Here is a 14,744-nt window from a genome sequence, read left to right on the forward strand (position 1 = left end):
ACGTGACCGCCCGCCCGCCCCGCTCTCCTCCTTGTTTTGTTTCCCTCGAGTTGCTTTGGGCGGAGGGATTCGTAGCCGCGGCGGCGATGCGGTCCTGTAGGAGGAGGGGGAATGACGTAAAAAAATAAACCCTCTCGTTTCTTTCACTTCCCGCCCCCCCACGAATGGAATGTACCTCATCGAACGCCAGTAGCGATTTGGGGAACGGCGGGAATGCTTCCTCCCATCAATCGCGCAAATGATTGCCTTTTGCTTTTAACCGAGAGGCGGAAGGACACTCCATGCCTTGGGACGCATCGCTCCTTTTAAAGGGACAAAGGTGGGGGCGGGAGGAAAACCTTCGTTTTGAAAAGTCCGCCCAAAAGGCTGCTTGCTGATTGGTCGGTGGCTGCAGAGCGGTGATTGGACGCGGGGGGCGGGCCTTTTTTTGTTGTTTCTGCGCCGGCCATCCGAATGCTTTGTGGTTCAGAGGAGTTGGCGCTGACTGGTGGGAGGTGACGGCAGTTCGCTGTCAAGATCAGCCAATGAGGAGAGAGCTTGGCTTCTCCCTCCCTCGGGGCTCTTTTTTGTTTTCCTCCTCCAGCTGATTCTACGGCGAGGCGGGGGTGACATGGGGGAGGGGAGAGAAGCGCCCAACTGCCATTTCCCAACTGTCATTTTCTGGGGGTGGGGGCTGGGCAGAAGAAAATGGAGGGGCGCAGCTTCACCCCTTGCTCAGCTGCAGCCTTTTCAGAGTCAAGGTCTCCAGAGGGCATTCCTCAACCCCAAACATTGTTTGTTTAAATTGTACCAAGGTCTCCAGAGGTGAACTCCCAACTCCATTTATATTGATTTGTTTTTGTAAAAATAGTGTGTGTGGGGAGAACCTCAGTGGTTTACAAAGAAACAAAAAAAGATGAAATTATTGCTAATTTTTTTTTGTTCATGTTGAGTCGTGTCCAACTCTTCGTGACCCCCTGGACCAGAGCACGCCAGGCACTCTTGTCTTCCACTGCCTCCCACAGTTTGGTCAAACTCATGCTGGTAGCTTCGAGAACAATGTCCTACCATCTCGTCCTCTGTCGCCCCCTTCTCCTTGTGCCTCCATCTTTCCCAACATCAGGGTCTTTTCCAGGGAGTCTTCTCTTCTCATGAGGTGGCCAAAGTATTGGCTCCTCAGCTTCAGGATCTGTCCTTCCAGTGAGCACTCAGGGCTGATTTCCTTCAAAATGGATTGGTTTGATCTTCTTGCAGTCCATGGGACTCTCAAGAGTCTCCTCCAGCACCAGAATTCAAAAGCATCAATTCTTTGGCGATCAGCCTTCTTTATGGTCCAGCTCTCACTTCCATACACCACTACTGGGAAAATCATAGCTTTAACTATACAGACCTTTGTTGGCAAGGTGATGTCTCTGCTTTTAAAGATGCTGTCTAGGTTTGTCATTGCTTTTCTCCCAAGAAGCAGCCGTCTTTTAATTTCGTGACTGCTGTCACCATCTGCAGTGATTATGGAGCCCAAGAAAGTAAAATCTCTCACTGCCTCCATTTCTTCCCCTTCTATTTGCCAGGAGGTGATGGGCCCAGTGGCCATGATCTTCGTTTTTTTGATGTTGAGCTTCAGACCATATTTTGCGCTCTCCTCTTTCACCCTCATTAAAAGGTTCTTTAATTCCTCCTCACTTTCTGCCATCAAGGTTGTGTCACCTGCATATCTGAGTTGTTGATATTTCTTCCGGCAATCTTAATTCCGGCTTGGGATTCATCCAGCCCAGCCTTTACAGCCATAATTTAAAACACGCAAAGTCAAAAACTACAACAGAACATCAGTTTTAATAAGGAAAAACAATAGGTTTTGGTCACAGGACAGTTGCAAGATGGAATTTTCTAGTGCAACTTCATGCTTTTAAACAAAGGCTGTCAAGGCTGGACATTTTTAGTTCTAAAGGTAAATGTTTTGGAAACCGTTCATGGAAACTATTTAGCAATCTGAGCTTCTACAGGTTTTTCAGGGCTTTGGTGTGTTTTAGGGATAAACAATGTTATTTTTACAAAGCAACGCAGTATTTACATAGAATATTTTGGGTGGCTCTAATCCTTCTGTTGTTGTTTAGCTGCTAAATTGCAGGCTGGTGTTACATGGATTATTTTAAAAGAAACCACAGGAGTATCATGTTCCTGATGGTCACCAAGCTGGTTTTCTTTGCATAATACTGAAAGCAGCAATAGTTGTAAAACATGATTACAATGACACAATCCCAGTTCAGGGGTGTTGGGGCACTTAATCAAGTCAGCCTAACATAATTTGGGCTAATTAATTAAGTCAGCCTAACATAATTTGGGGGTGCAAGACCTTTTTTTGCTGGGGGCATTTGGAAGTTGAAACATCAAAGCCATATTTAGCTATGGAAATAATAGCTCAAAGGTGCTGATGTGTACCAGCAATGGAAATGTGGAACAGAGCAGAGGAATACATTGGTACTAGGGAGGGCCAAGCAACTTCATTTAGAGGGATAGCTTGCAATGGAGCTACGTGTCCTTTTCATGAGTGCAGGGTTGAGCCAAGAAGAGTGGAAACAGCTGCTACAAACCAGGATGATGAGAGGCATTGCTTCTCACTCTTTGGGCAGATACCTCTCCTGTTAGGAAATGGCCTTGAAGGCCCTTAAATCTAGGGCCTGGGTCGGGATTCTTTAATGGACAATTATTTAGTTATGTAAACTAATTTCTAGCCCACTTTTTTTCTAGACAGATACTGCGGAGAGTAAACAGTCATATAAGGGAGGAGTTTGATGCAGTGATACGGAGATCGTGGTCTGATGGAGCAATGTCCCCTCTCTTCTTCCATGGCGCTGAGCCTCTTTGGCTTGCCGATCAGAGTTGGCAGTCCGAATCCACGCAACAGGGTGAGCTCTCGTTCTTTCCCAGCTTCTGCCAACCTAGTGTTTCGAAAACACACCAGTGCAAGTAGATAAATAGGTACCACTGCAGCGGGGAGGTAAACAGCGTTTCCGTGCGCTCTGGTTTCCGTCACGGTATGCCGTTGCGCCAGAAGCTGTTTAGTCCTGCTGGCCACATGACCCGGAAAGCTGTCTGTGGACAAATGCCGGCTCCCTCGTCCTGAAGCAAGATGAATGCTGCAACCCCATAGTCGCCTTTGACTGGACTTAACCCTCCAGGGGTCCTTTACCTATTTTTTTTTTTACCTCTAGTCAATAGGTGGGGGTCACAGGGGGAAAGCCCTGCTGTTCTAGCAGAAGTTCTTGTGTGGGTTTCCACTAGAAAGGGGCTCATCAGTTGAATACAGCCCACAGTAATCAACAACCAAGACGCATGATACTTTTTCTCATTGCTTTCTTTTAGTCAGTGCTGTTTTTCTAGAAAAAGAGATGCCGGAACTCACCATGAACACCTCCCTCGTTTTCTTAGAATGGCAATGGCACCCACTTGAGAGGTGCTGGAACTGAGTTCCTGGAAGTTCCCCCTGGGGGAAATCCCTGCTTTTAATTGTGTTTGTTAATCTTTGTCCCCCATCTCAACATAAGTATGTATCTCTGTGTTGAATACTGAGTATATATAAATTTTAAAACATTAAAAACACATAAGACAAAGAAAAGGCAGTAAGAAATTTCAAGAGTACCGCAATAGCTGCGAGAACATTGTTAGCGAAGAATTAGAAGAAACAAAATTTACGAACTATCGAAGAATGGCAGATAATAATAATAATAATTTATTATTTATACCCCGGCCATCTGGCTGGGCTTCCCCAGCCACTCTGATGAAGATGATGGACTATATGGAACTTGCCGAACTGACCGGGAGACTCCGAGACCAGAGATAAGAGAAGGTGGAAGAAGACTGGAAGAAGTTTAAGGAATATTTGAAAAAATATGTTAATATTTAAACCTTAGAATAGCTTTGGAAGTGGACATAGGCTGTAGGGTTAGAAGTAGAAGATAGGGTATTTAAAAATAGTATTATTTGTAAGTGATAAAATGTGAAGTTATTTTAAGTATTATTTTAAAAAAAAGATGGTTAGAAATTATGATATATGTAAACTGCTAAAGATGAAGTAAAATGAAAATCAGATAGGGTGGGACTTGGGGAATCCAACTTAACAATGTTTAGAAAAATAAGGATATGACAAGAATTTGTTCGTATTATTTGTCTTCTCTGTCTGTGTTTTTTATTTGTGTTATAAAATGATTAAAAAATTTTTTGGGGAAAAAAGGAAATTTCAAGAGTACCAGTGGAGGCTGATCGATTAGGGCGAATGGGACACTGCCCCAGCAACCTCAGCCTGCCTTTTTACTTCCTTCAAGTCCTAGAATCATAGAGTAGGAAGAGATCCCAAAAGTCAACTAATCCAATCCCCTGCAATCCTTCCCACAGCCGTCCCTGGGTTTGCGCGAACCACTAACCTTCTGGTTAACAGCCAGATGCACTGACCCATTGTGGGGGTGCTACTACCTGTTGGCTTCCTCCTCCTTAGTCCCTTGTGCAACTCAGCAGAGAGGAGGCTGGTGAGAAAACTATAATTAGTTGGCTCTGCCTGTTAGTGGCTTTGGCTCTGCACACTGTTGGGCTTCCTGCCTTCCGCCCTACTAGTCCCAATGGGAACCAGCCAGCACAGAAGTGAACAACCATCTTTTTAAAACAAGCACCAACCTTAAGGTTACCAGAGTTAGGTGATAATGTCATAACTGGAGGAGTCTTGCAACTCCTAAGCTGCTTGGCTGGCGAGATGGCGGCTGTCCAACAAACAAAGTTACCAATCACAGCTTTGCCCAATCAAGAGCCTAATGTTATAGCACTACCGGCTATAGTGGAAACTCCTGTAACTTCAAACTATTCATTATCACGTGTGAGAGCCAAAAGGAGCTACTTACTATGTGAGGCTTAATCAAGGAAAATGAAAACCCAGGCATCACTGATTATTTATTTAATATATTCCTGTAGAACATCCAATAGCATACGAAATGTGGGCAATTCGCATAAATAGAAGATTGAAATGTAATATTAAAATACAAAACACTAAGAAAACCAAATGTGATGTGTTTTCCTTACCAATGGCAAATGCTACCCTGGGGTTATCAGTCAATATACATTTTTAGCTAATGGTGTATATTGAACATTTAGTTATGACTTATCGCAATTGCAGTGCAAAGCCTCCATCCCATTTTGTGTGCAAGGGAACTCTCCTTCATTGCAGTGAGATAAGAGAGACTGGTTGGAATGAAAGCAACACTAACAGCATAGCCCTTGCCATTTCTTCTCAGAAGTCAGTCCCATTTAATTCAATGGGTCTTACTCACAGGTAAGTAGGCTTAGGACAGCTGTCAGATATGTCGCCATTTTATTGAACACGTAAGGTGAGAGCCAACCAAGTCAGAATAGACTCACTGAAATGCAAGATACTTTACATTCCAGTGGGTCTACTCTGAGTATGACTTACCTTGGCTATCACACATTATCTCCATGATTCAGATAATGGCTCCAGCATTGCAACTGCTGTATTTGAAAAAACATAATTACCATTAATGGGAACTGGGTTCATTGGTCATTGACTGTGCTTCACACTGGTAAAGTCTAACAGGCCATGTCTGGGCTTCAAAATGAACTGTGTTATGACTTCACCCAGCACAGCATAGGAAGATTATCACCTCTGATATATCACCGAGGATAATAACATAAGTTGAAGACACTCCTCCAGTGAGCAAAATAAATAGATTCATATTAAACTCTCCCTCAAGCCAGAGAAACTTGACTGAGCAACCCAAAGACTTGCTGTAAGGAAAGACAGGTATGTTTAGGGAGGTGGCAGAAATAATGTTAGTCTCACTTGGAACAATGCCAGCTCTACACATGATATTTAATTAGATTTAAGATTTAAGCTGTGATATGACCTGTGTGGGTTTACCCTCCCAGCATATTTTTAAAATTAGTGTGGGATGATTCAGAAGGAAACCATGCCTGTTCTTACAAGGAAAAGGATTTGGTTTCATCAGTGTGATTCCGTGTACAATAAGAGAGTCGCAGGCCACCAAGGAAAAGGAAATTAGCAAAAATTTCATGGGATGCCAAACCATTTTTTTCTGCATAAAAGGCATGCCCATAAATGGCAGAAGTGCTAGTTATGCCACAATTGTCTTCTGAATAATCCAAGCATTCGAAAAATAAATAAATTATGGTAAGGGTTACTTACGATCACAAAGTAGTCATTCTGATTGAACAGTCTGGTTTCCAAATATGCGTTAACAAGCAGGCAAATTACCCAGGGGCATGACTCAGAGTGGGATAATTCAAGATGATAAAATACCCATTAACTGAAAACAAAAGGAATAATTACAACACATTTGGGGAATTAACCATTTTGCTAAAAAACAAGGACGGATCTAAAAACCATGTGAAGGACTCTTATAATTGGCTGAGTTAAGATAGCTTTAATTCTTCTTGAGCAGAAGACACAGCTGTGGAGTAAAAAACAGGCAGCCCTCATGTGGATTGTCATATGTGACCATGTTGTACATGTATTCTGTGGCCACACAGTGTTGTTGCATCTTGGTGTACATGTAATTCTCATGTGCAATCTCATGTGCAATTATTTATGCAAGGGTTACATGCTTTGTCCTACATAAAAGTATTTTCTATGTAACACTGACATGGCCTTCAGGCCTACTTTATGCATTGTCCCTCTGCCTCTGAGAGACCTCTCTGTGTACATGTTCAGAAGACAATGTAAATGCCATATCATTATGAATACTGTACAGTACATGAATTTGAGAATCTAACGCACGTGGTGGTTTCTTGACGTGGCATACCTGTCAACTTTCAGATTTGAAAATAAGGGATCAGCAGCCTCACCTGTCCTGGGGACAGTTAACGGGATATGTAACAATCCGGGATAGCAGCGGGAAGCAGCGGGAAACGGCGCTGGATTAAGGGAATTTCCCGCAAAAAAGGGGAAGGTTGACAGCTTTGGCACATGGTGAAAAATCTGAGCCTTTTCCCCCCCAAATATATGACCAAGTATATACAGTACTTTTTCCAGTAGGAAGATTAATGTAGAACTCAAAGCAAAACTAGGGAGTAATTTTTTAAAAAATGGGTTATTTAAACTGTACAACAAAATAATAAGAACACATAATTATAATTATCCATGGATTGCAATGATCTCTAATAGAATTTCATACACAAAGATCACTTCTATACTATTTAATATATTTCTGAAAATCTCAGTATGTTTATATTTCCATATGTCGAGAGGCAATCTTTCTTTAATTACATCTCCAAGATCTACTTGAAGATCTACCTGTACTGGTTTCTCTCCCCACCCCCCACCCAAATATGGGGGTAATATCACAGGAATTGAATAAAGGCTCCCCTTCAACTGTGAATCTAATGAATATCTCAGACTTCTTCTACATACATGAGCCTATTGCTCAGCCTATTCTAAGCTGTATATCTTTATCCCAATGGCTTTACATTTCAGTGCCAAACTACATGTTACGAGAAGTATGCACTTAAACTGGATACTTTTATTTTGAAGAAAGAACCCCAATGAATTTGGGGGGTCTGTGCCAATTTTCTGCTGAACCTCCTCCCATAGCTACTTTGCCCTCAAAGGGACTGTTTGGAGTAAACAAGACTTTCTGGGGTAAATAGCACCTAGTTCAGTGATTTTTGGCAGGATACCAACCTGGAACAGAAACACATTCCAGAATGGGGCCCTGTGGCTGTTTTTTCTTCAAAATAAAAACTTCCCATTTGTCACATCTGGTTTGGGACTTTGCTTCTTAGGCCCAAGTGATTCTTAGTTTAAAGGGGGGCAGTTGTATTGAACAAAATATACACAGTTGTTAAATATGTTTTTGTGTAAGAACAAATCCTCTTCCCCCGAGCTCCTGACCTGACCACCCTAATTCTGAGTATCATTTCTCCTCCAGAACCAATTCAAAAACTGCTCTCCAGGACTGAGGTGAGGCGTAAATGATTGTTCACGCCATTTCTGTTCACGTCAACAGAACTGCAGCAATGCAGATGCCAGAACAATCTGCTTTTTGTGCTTTCCTAGTGATGAGTTGCCTTCCATGCAAGTTAAATTGTATGAAAGTGAGCTGAATGTTTCACTAAACCCTTAGCTTGTGTCTGAGCAAGTCAGGGCAACAGAGGTTACAACTGGGGAGAAGAGAGTTAGCTCTCCCTTCCCCTGCTGTGATTCACCACCACCACCACCAAAAGCACCCCCTTTTGTTGGCATCCATCTGTCTCGAGAGACAATGGAGTGTGCCCTCAGAGGTGAAGTCACATCCCTGTGTTAGCAGCACCAAAGTGACTTCCCCATTGCAGAAGCCAGGACAGTGTGCAGGGAGGTCCTCAGCTGATGTGGTCCAAAGGATAGCAGAGCCATGCGTTTGGCTCCAGCTTGGCTGCAGGAGCTGCCGAAAGGAGGTGTAAAAGGCGCCATCCAACTGCCTTAGGGACTCCACTCTGGATTTGCATAGGGTTTACTCCTTAGCCTTTTCTTCTCTTGAAGACTACCTGCAAGGCAGCAGAGCTTTCGGGTCAGTTTTCCTTCTCTTAGATGGGCTACGTTCCCAGGTTTACCCCACTTCCCTCTACAGCACGTGCAGAAAACACCTTCTTGGCCATTGGACCCATGACTGGTCTCGTCTGCTCAATCTGCTGGCAGATATCTTCACATGCAGAGGAAATGCCTAACTCACTGAGGGTTTGAGATCTATTGGCTACCCTTACCAGTCAAAGCCATTCCCCGGGGGTGTGACGCGGTTGCATGCTGACAGCTTCTAGGAGCCCCAGGCGAGAGCTGAGTGCAGGGTGGGGACCAAAGGTGGACAAACTACCCCAGAAGAAGCATGACATGTCCCATCTACTGTAACACCCCATACACCCCAAAACACTCCTGAACATACCATGATCAGAAATGGAAATCTCTGCAGTGCAATTTAAATTACAGCAATTACAAGATTAAAATAAGAGGAAAAACAACCTAGCCTATTTTTCTCTAGATAGAAACACATACAAATATGGGAGTAAACTTAAAAATATGTGTCATAATAAATACAGTCAGTAGCTGCATTGGATTTGAAATTGTTTTCATATATGTAACTTTTTAGTTTTTAGTTTTTTTATTTTTTAAATTATTGAATAAAACAAAGTATATAGGATTGCAGACAACTAGAATAATTTTTTTCCCTGGGTCATTTTTATAATAGTAACAATACTTAATACTTAATAACAGTTAATCATCCTAACAATCATAATTAACTAATTAAAAATACAATATAGAATTGTTAACGTTTTTGTAATCTGGTGCTGTTTCATAAAAGTGCTGCTAAATCATGACTCATTGTGTGTTTTAACTGTTCTTATATATGCAATTGTTTTATATATGTTTTTCTTCCATTGTGAAATCACTTTGAAGTTATTCATAAGGACGCCATTCATAAGTGAAATTAATAAATAAGCAATGCATGTTCCTTTTTTGTCTCCAGCTTTCAGCCACTGCACACACTGCACCAACAGGCAGAGACCAGCCCATCTGTGGCCAATAATAATAATAATAATGTTGGGCCGGGTCTGGATTTCATAATGCAAGAAAAATCCCTGCTCACGTGTTATTTCTTTCTTTTGTGTATATATGTGCAGGATTCCTTACATGCCCTTCGCCGTCAGGTCCCAGGGCAGGTTACAACAATAGCATCTGCAATTATGAAAACAACAAAAACCATGACGCATAAAACCATTCCAAATGGAACAGAACAATATAAATTCAACCAAAGAGGTGGATCCCATAAAAACTTAAGTATCTTAACTGTTAAAGGCCGGGGTAAAGAGGTGCTTCCTCAGCATGTGGTAAAAATTATACAACGAAGGTGCATAAGAAGCTGCTTTTACTGAGCCAGACACACTATCTACCCTGAGTGGCAGCCATACCTCACTATTTACAGATTTGAAAATAAGGGACCGGCAGCCTCGAAAATAAGGGATCAGCAGCCAAAATAAGGGATCAACAATAACTTTGATAAAATACATATTTTGTTGCATGCAAATAGCTTTAGATACCTATTAGGTCCATAAATTACCATATAGCATATATTCAACACAAAAAACAGCAACAATTTGTTGTTGACAAAGGACAGCTGGACATAGAAAGGGCCCCATTACCTTCAGTAGCTTATTTAAGGGACATCATCAATAAGGGACAGCAGCGGGACATGGCGCTGGGATAAGGGACTGTCCCGCCAAATAAGGGACACTTGACAGCTATGGTGGTTACAGGCAGAAAGTCTCTCCCATCCCGTCCAATTCAATGCCAGGGATTGAACCTGAGACCTTCTGCATGCAAAGCAGATGTCCTGCCACTGAGTTACTAAACACACCTTTGTGGGGAGGGAGTTGTACTGTTCAGGGACTTCCACGAAGGAAGCCTTCATCCAGGCTGCCATTCCTCATACTTTAAAAGGGACAAAACCATCAAGAGGGATGAGGGATAAATTCGATTCAGTTTGCATTTAAATGCAAACTTACCCACACACATTTCTCAAGACGAAATGTATTCTTTGAAATTCACACTTCTCGAAAATTTGCAGTTCAATTTGCAAACTAAGTAATGTGTAGAAAAATGCATATACAGTAGTACCTTGGTTTTCGAACGTAATCCGTTCTGGAAGACCGTTTGAGTTCTGAAATGTTCAAAAACTGAAAACTCCATACGGAAGCCTCAATATGGAAAACTCACTACGGAAGCTGCATGGCATGTGCAACTTCCAAGGTGTGTTTGAAAACTGAAGCATTTACTTCCAGGTTTACGGTGTTCTAAAACCGAAATGTTCGTCAACGGAGACATTCAAAAAATGAGGTACCACTGTATTAGCATAAGGTATGCATAAAATTGTATTTTTTCTTGGGGGAAAAATAAAAATGCCATGGGTGCCTTTGAGAGGAAGGATGAGCTATTAATATTAATAATAATTTTATTATTTATACTCACCCATCTGGCTGGGTTTCCCCAGCCACTCCGGGCAGCTTACAGCATATCTAAAAAATTATTATCATTGGAAAATTGTTGTGAGGAACACGTATATTAGGAAAGTATTGCACTAAAATTTGCTGATTTTTCATGACTATTAATTTTAAAAATGCAAGCTGCTGTTTAAAACTGAATTAAAGAATGGGAAAATGAAAAACTAGGAGAAACTTCAATGGATAGATTCATTCCTCCCTAATCTTAACACCTGGTGAATGGCCTGATCTGGGGCCCTGATGGTACTCTCTGAGTTTCTCTGTCCAGTTTTGTTTGGGGATTGGCACACAAAAGATGACCAGGCTAAGGCCTTAGCATCACAGCGCAAGAACAAGGCCCACATGCCTGGTTGTTGCAGCTGCTTTCTTTGAAGGATTGCTGGCAGCGCCTTCCAGGTTGTCCTTTGGGTTGTGTGGGTGGGCCCTTGGAAGCGCAGTCTGGCTAAGAGACAAATTGGTTTTGTGTGTATTCTTGCTAACATGGAGCATCCATTTAGCTGTTCTCTCCCTGACAGATAATGAGCCATTAAGGATCTGAATCACTGAGCAGATCAAGAGAGAATTCAGAAAGACAGTTTGACAAAAGGCACTTCAGCGTTAATTTACCTTGTTTGTTTTGTGTGTGTAATAAAAATATAACCTTGAGCTCTCCATATTTGCCAGCAGAGAGCCCATGGGATGATAAAAGTCTGCATTCTCATCGCATCAAGTCCAGCAAAGGCATCTTCTTCATTTATTTCAGTCCTCAAAAATTACTGAATTAATATTTGGAGAGCGTGGTTACCGTATCTCTCAGCCAACAATGTGTCAGACACATAGCCGTCATCTCTTATCACAATGTGAGTCAACTTCTTGCCTGGGGGTTTAGACAGGGGTAAGGGTTTAAATGCTGGTAGTAGACAGGGCTGAAGATAGCAGTGAGTGGAACCAGAGTCAAAAGTGGGTAGTGAACCCCTCTTATCTATGTCACCCCCTTTCTACCCTACTTCCCTCCCTCCTTGCTGCCTGCATGAAAAGCAGCTGCTCAGCTTGTTCACTCCAATGTAAATAAATCATTTGCAACATACTCCAATGTGTGTAGGAGAGGAATTCACCACCCAACCTTTCTGCATAAACCATCCCAAAGACTCCAACATGACTAGACCCAGCCAGCTCGGTTTCCTTTGGGGACGGGGGCCTCTCTGGGCTTAATATAGTGAGAAGTACTTTTTTGGCACTTACAAAAAATAAATAAATGCAAGCCACATACTTCTCCTTCTTATTCTCATGTAGAAATGATCATAAACAAGCTGCTGTAGAAGAAAACTGGAAGGAAGAATGACAGGCTGAGCAGACAGTTTGGAAGAGCAGTTTCACCAGTAATGATTAACAAATACCATATGACGACAAAGCAAAAATACCAGCCTTACCCAGTAACATCCTCCAAGGTGCAGGGGTCAGGAGTGGGAAATCACTGAATCATTGTGACTCTGGGTTTTATCTGCTTTCCTTTGCCAACAAAGATACACCTGGTTTCGTAGTGGCTTCAGTCTCAGCTAGCTTCAGTGACTCAGTAGTGTAGTGCAGGGGTCAGCAAACTTTTTCAGCAGGGGGCTAGTCCACTGTCCCTCAGATCTTCTGGGGGCCGGCCTATACAGTGGTACCTCAGGTTAAGTACTTAATTTGTTCCAGAGGTCCGTTCTTAACCTGAAACTGTTCTTAACCTGAAGCACCACTTAGCTAATGGGGCCTCCTGCTGCTGCCACACCGCCGGAGCACGATTTCTGTTCTTATCCTGAAGCAAAGTTCTTAACCTGAAGCACTATTTCTGGGTTAGCGGAGTCTGTAACCTGAAGCGTATGTAACCCAAGGTACCACTGTATTTTTTTGGGGGGGAGGGGGGAATTGAACGAATTCCTATGCCCCACGAATAACCCAGAGATGCATTTTAAATAAAAGCACACATTCTACTCATGTAAAAACACCAGGCAGCCCCCCCAAATAACCCAGAGATGCATTTTAAAATAATGAGTCCGTAAGTGACTGTGGAGGTCAATTCTGGATCCACACGTCCTTCCACAGTGGGGACACAGGTTTCTGGGCAGTAGTTGATCACGGTGAGGGTTTGCCAGACATGCCTTCCTCTTAGCAAGTTTCTCCCTTTCGTCCTAAGTTCGAGCGTCTTCAAAGCCCATGACACCTTTGGTAAAGGCTGTTCTCCAACTGGAGCGCTCACAGGCCAGTGTTTCCAAATTGTCAGTGTTTATACTACACTTTTAAAGATTTGCCTTGAGAGAGTCTTTAAACCTCTTTTGTTGACCACCAGCATTATGCTTTCCATTTTTAAGTTCAGAACAGAGTAGTTGCTTTGGAAAACGATAATTAGGCATCCGCACAACATGACCAGGTGGGACGTGGGTGGCGCTGTGGGTTAAACCACAGAGCCTAGGACTTGCAGATCAGAAGGTCGGTGGTTCGAATCCCCATGACGGGGTGAGCTCCCATTGCTCAGTCCCTGCTCCTGCCCACCTAGTAGTTCAAAATCACGTCAAAGTGCAAGTAGATAAATAGGTACCGCTCCGGCAGGAAGGTAAACGGCGTTTCCGTGTGCTGCTCTGGTTTGCCAGAAGCGGCTTAGTCATGCTGGCCACATGACCCGGAGTATGCTGGGTCCCTCGGCCAATAAAGTGAGATGAGCGCCGCAACCCCAGAGTCAGTCACGACTGGACCTAATGGTCAGGGGTCCCTTTACCTTTACAACATGACCAGTCCAACGAAGCTGACGCTGAAGAATCATTGCTTTGACACAGGTGATCTTTGCTTCTTCTTAGTATTAAAAATGGGATTGTGTAGAACTGTCCCTATAAGATTATGGGCACAAATCATCAGAAATGTACCATAAAAAGATGTTTCGAGAGGCCTTGAAAGCTTTGCTGTGGCCTGGTACAAAGCAGCCAAATGATGGTGATCAGATGCTCATGAAAGGCTTATCCCATGGTAATGGCCCCTGCCAAGGAGTGCTTTAAAGAGATCTCCACGCAGCAGTTCTGACCAGTGTACAGTGTATATAAAACCAGTGTGTGCTTTTGCCACAATAAAACAAGTTCAGAGGTCCATATACCACGTGCAACAGCAGCACCTTTTGTCATGAATTGTACAGTTCCTGAACATGCATGTAATTGAAGGAATCTTAACTACAGCCTGTAGGGAAACTGGGCATGAATCTGCCTGTCTGAGACTAAACTGCTTTTGACGCACCCAGTATTTGGCTTCCACTTGCAGTCTCTGCAGCGCTGTACAAGCAACTAAATGGAGACAAAGGGTGATTAGAAATAATTAAATGTGCCGGTTTGGCCAATTCTGACGACTTTGTTAAAATAATTTCCCTTTTGTCTGCCCAAGAGAAATATGTTACATTCCAAGCTGCAGGATTTGCCCAGAAATTGAGAACCAAACTGAGTCTGGTAAATGCTCTAAACTATGGAAGTGTACGCATGCACGTACCAAAACAAGCCTTTAAACACATGCTTTCCCAGGCACCCTGTTTGTTTCACTGCTTGCTTGCATAGTTTAACCTTGGGTGTTGTTTTATCCCAGTCCCGAGTTTATCTGCTTGCATGGGTGAACAAGTTTTGTAATAATCAAATAGATCTAACAATACACATTTGACCTTAAGACCAAATCTCTCAAGGGTTGGAACCCTGTTGTGCTTTTAAGATGTGGATATTTGTACATGTCACTAG

The 14,744-nt window shown here is 42.8% G+C and overlaps 1 long non-coding RNA gene across 2 annotated transcripts; it reads left to right on the top strand.

Moving 5' to 3' along the window:
• The first annotated feature begins 179 nt into the window (after positions 1-179).
• Positions 180-12,438, top strand: LOC308485441. Of its 2 annotated transcripts, none has more exons than XR_013990497.1 (3): positions 180-804; positions 2,725-11,861; positions 12,295-12,438. It is a non-coding gene; the product is annotated as an uncharacterized lncRNA (long non-coding RNA). The 2 variants fall into 2 exon arrangements; XR_013990498.1 differs by lacking the exon at positions 12,295-12,438 and having other exon boundaries at positions 2,725-5,293; positions 7,923-9,006.
• Positions 12,439-14,744: the final 2,306 nt, after the last annotated feature.

The sequence above is a fragment of the Podarcis pityusensis genome (assembly GCF_964106645.2).
Source record: "Podarcis pityusensis genome assembly, chromosome: 9".
NCBI lineage: Eukaryota > Metazoa > Chordata > Lepidosauria > Squamata > Lacertidae > Podarcis > Podarcis pityusensis.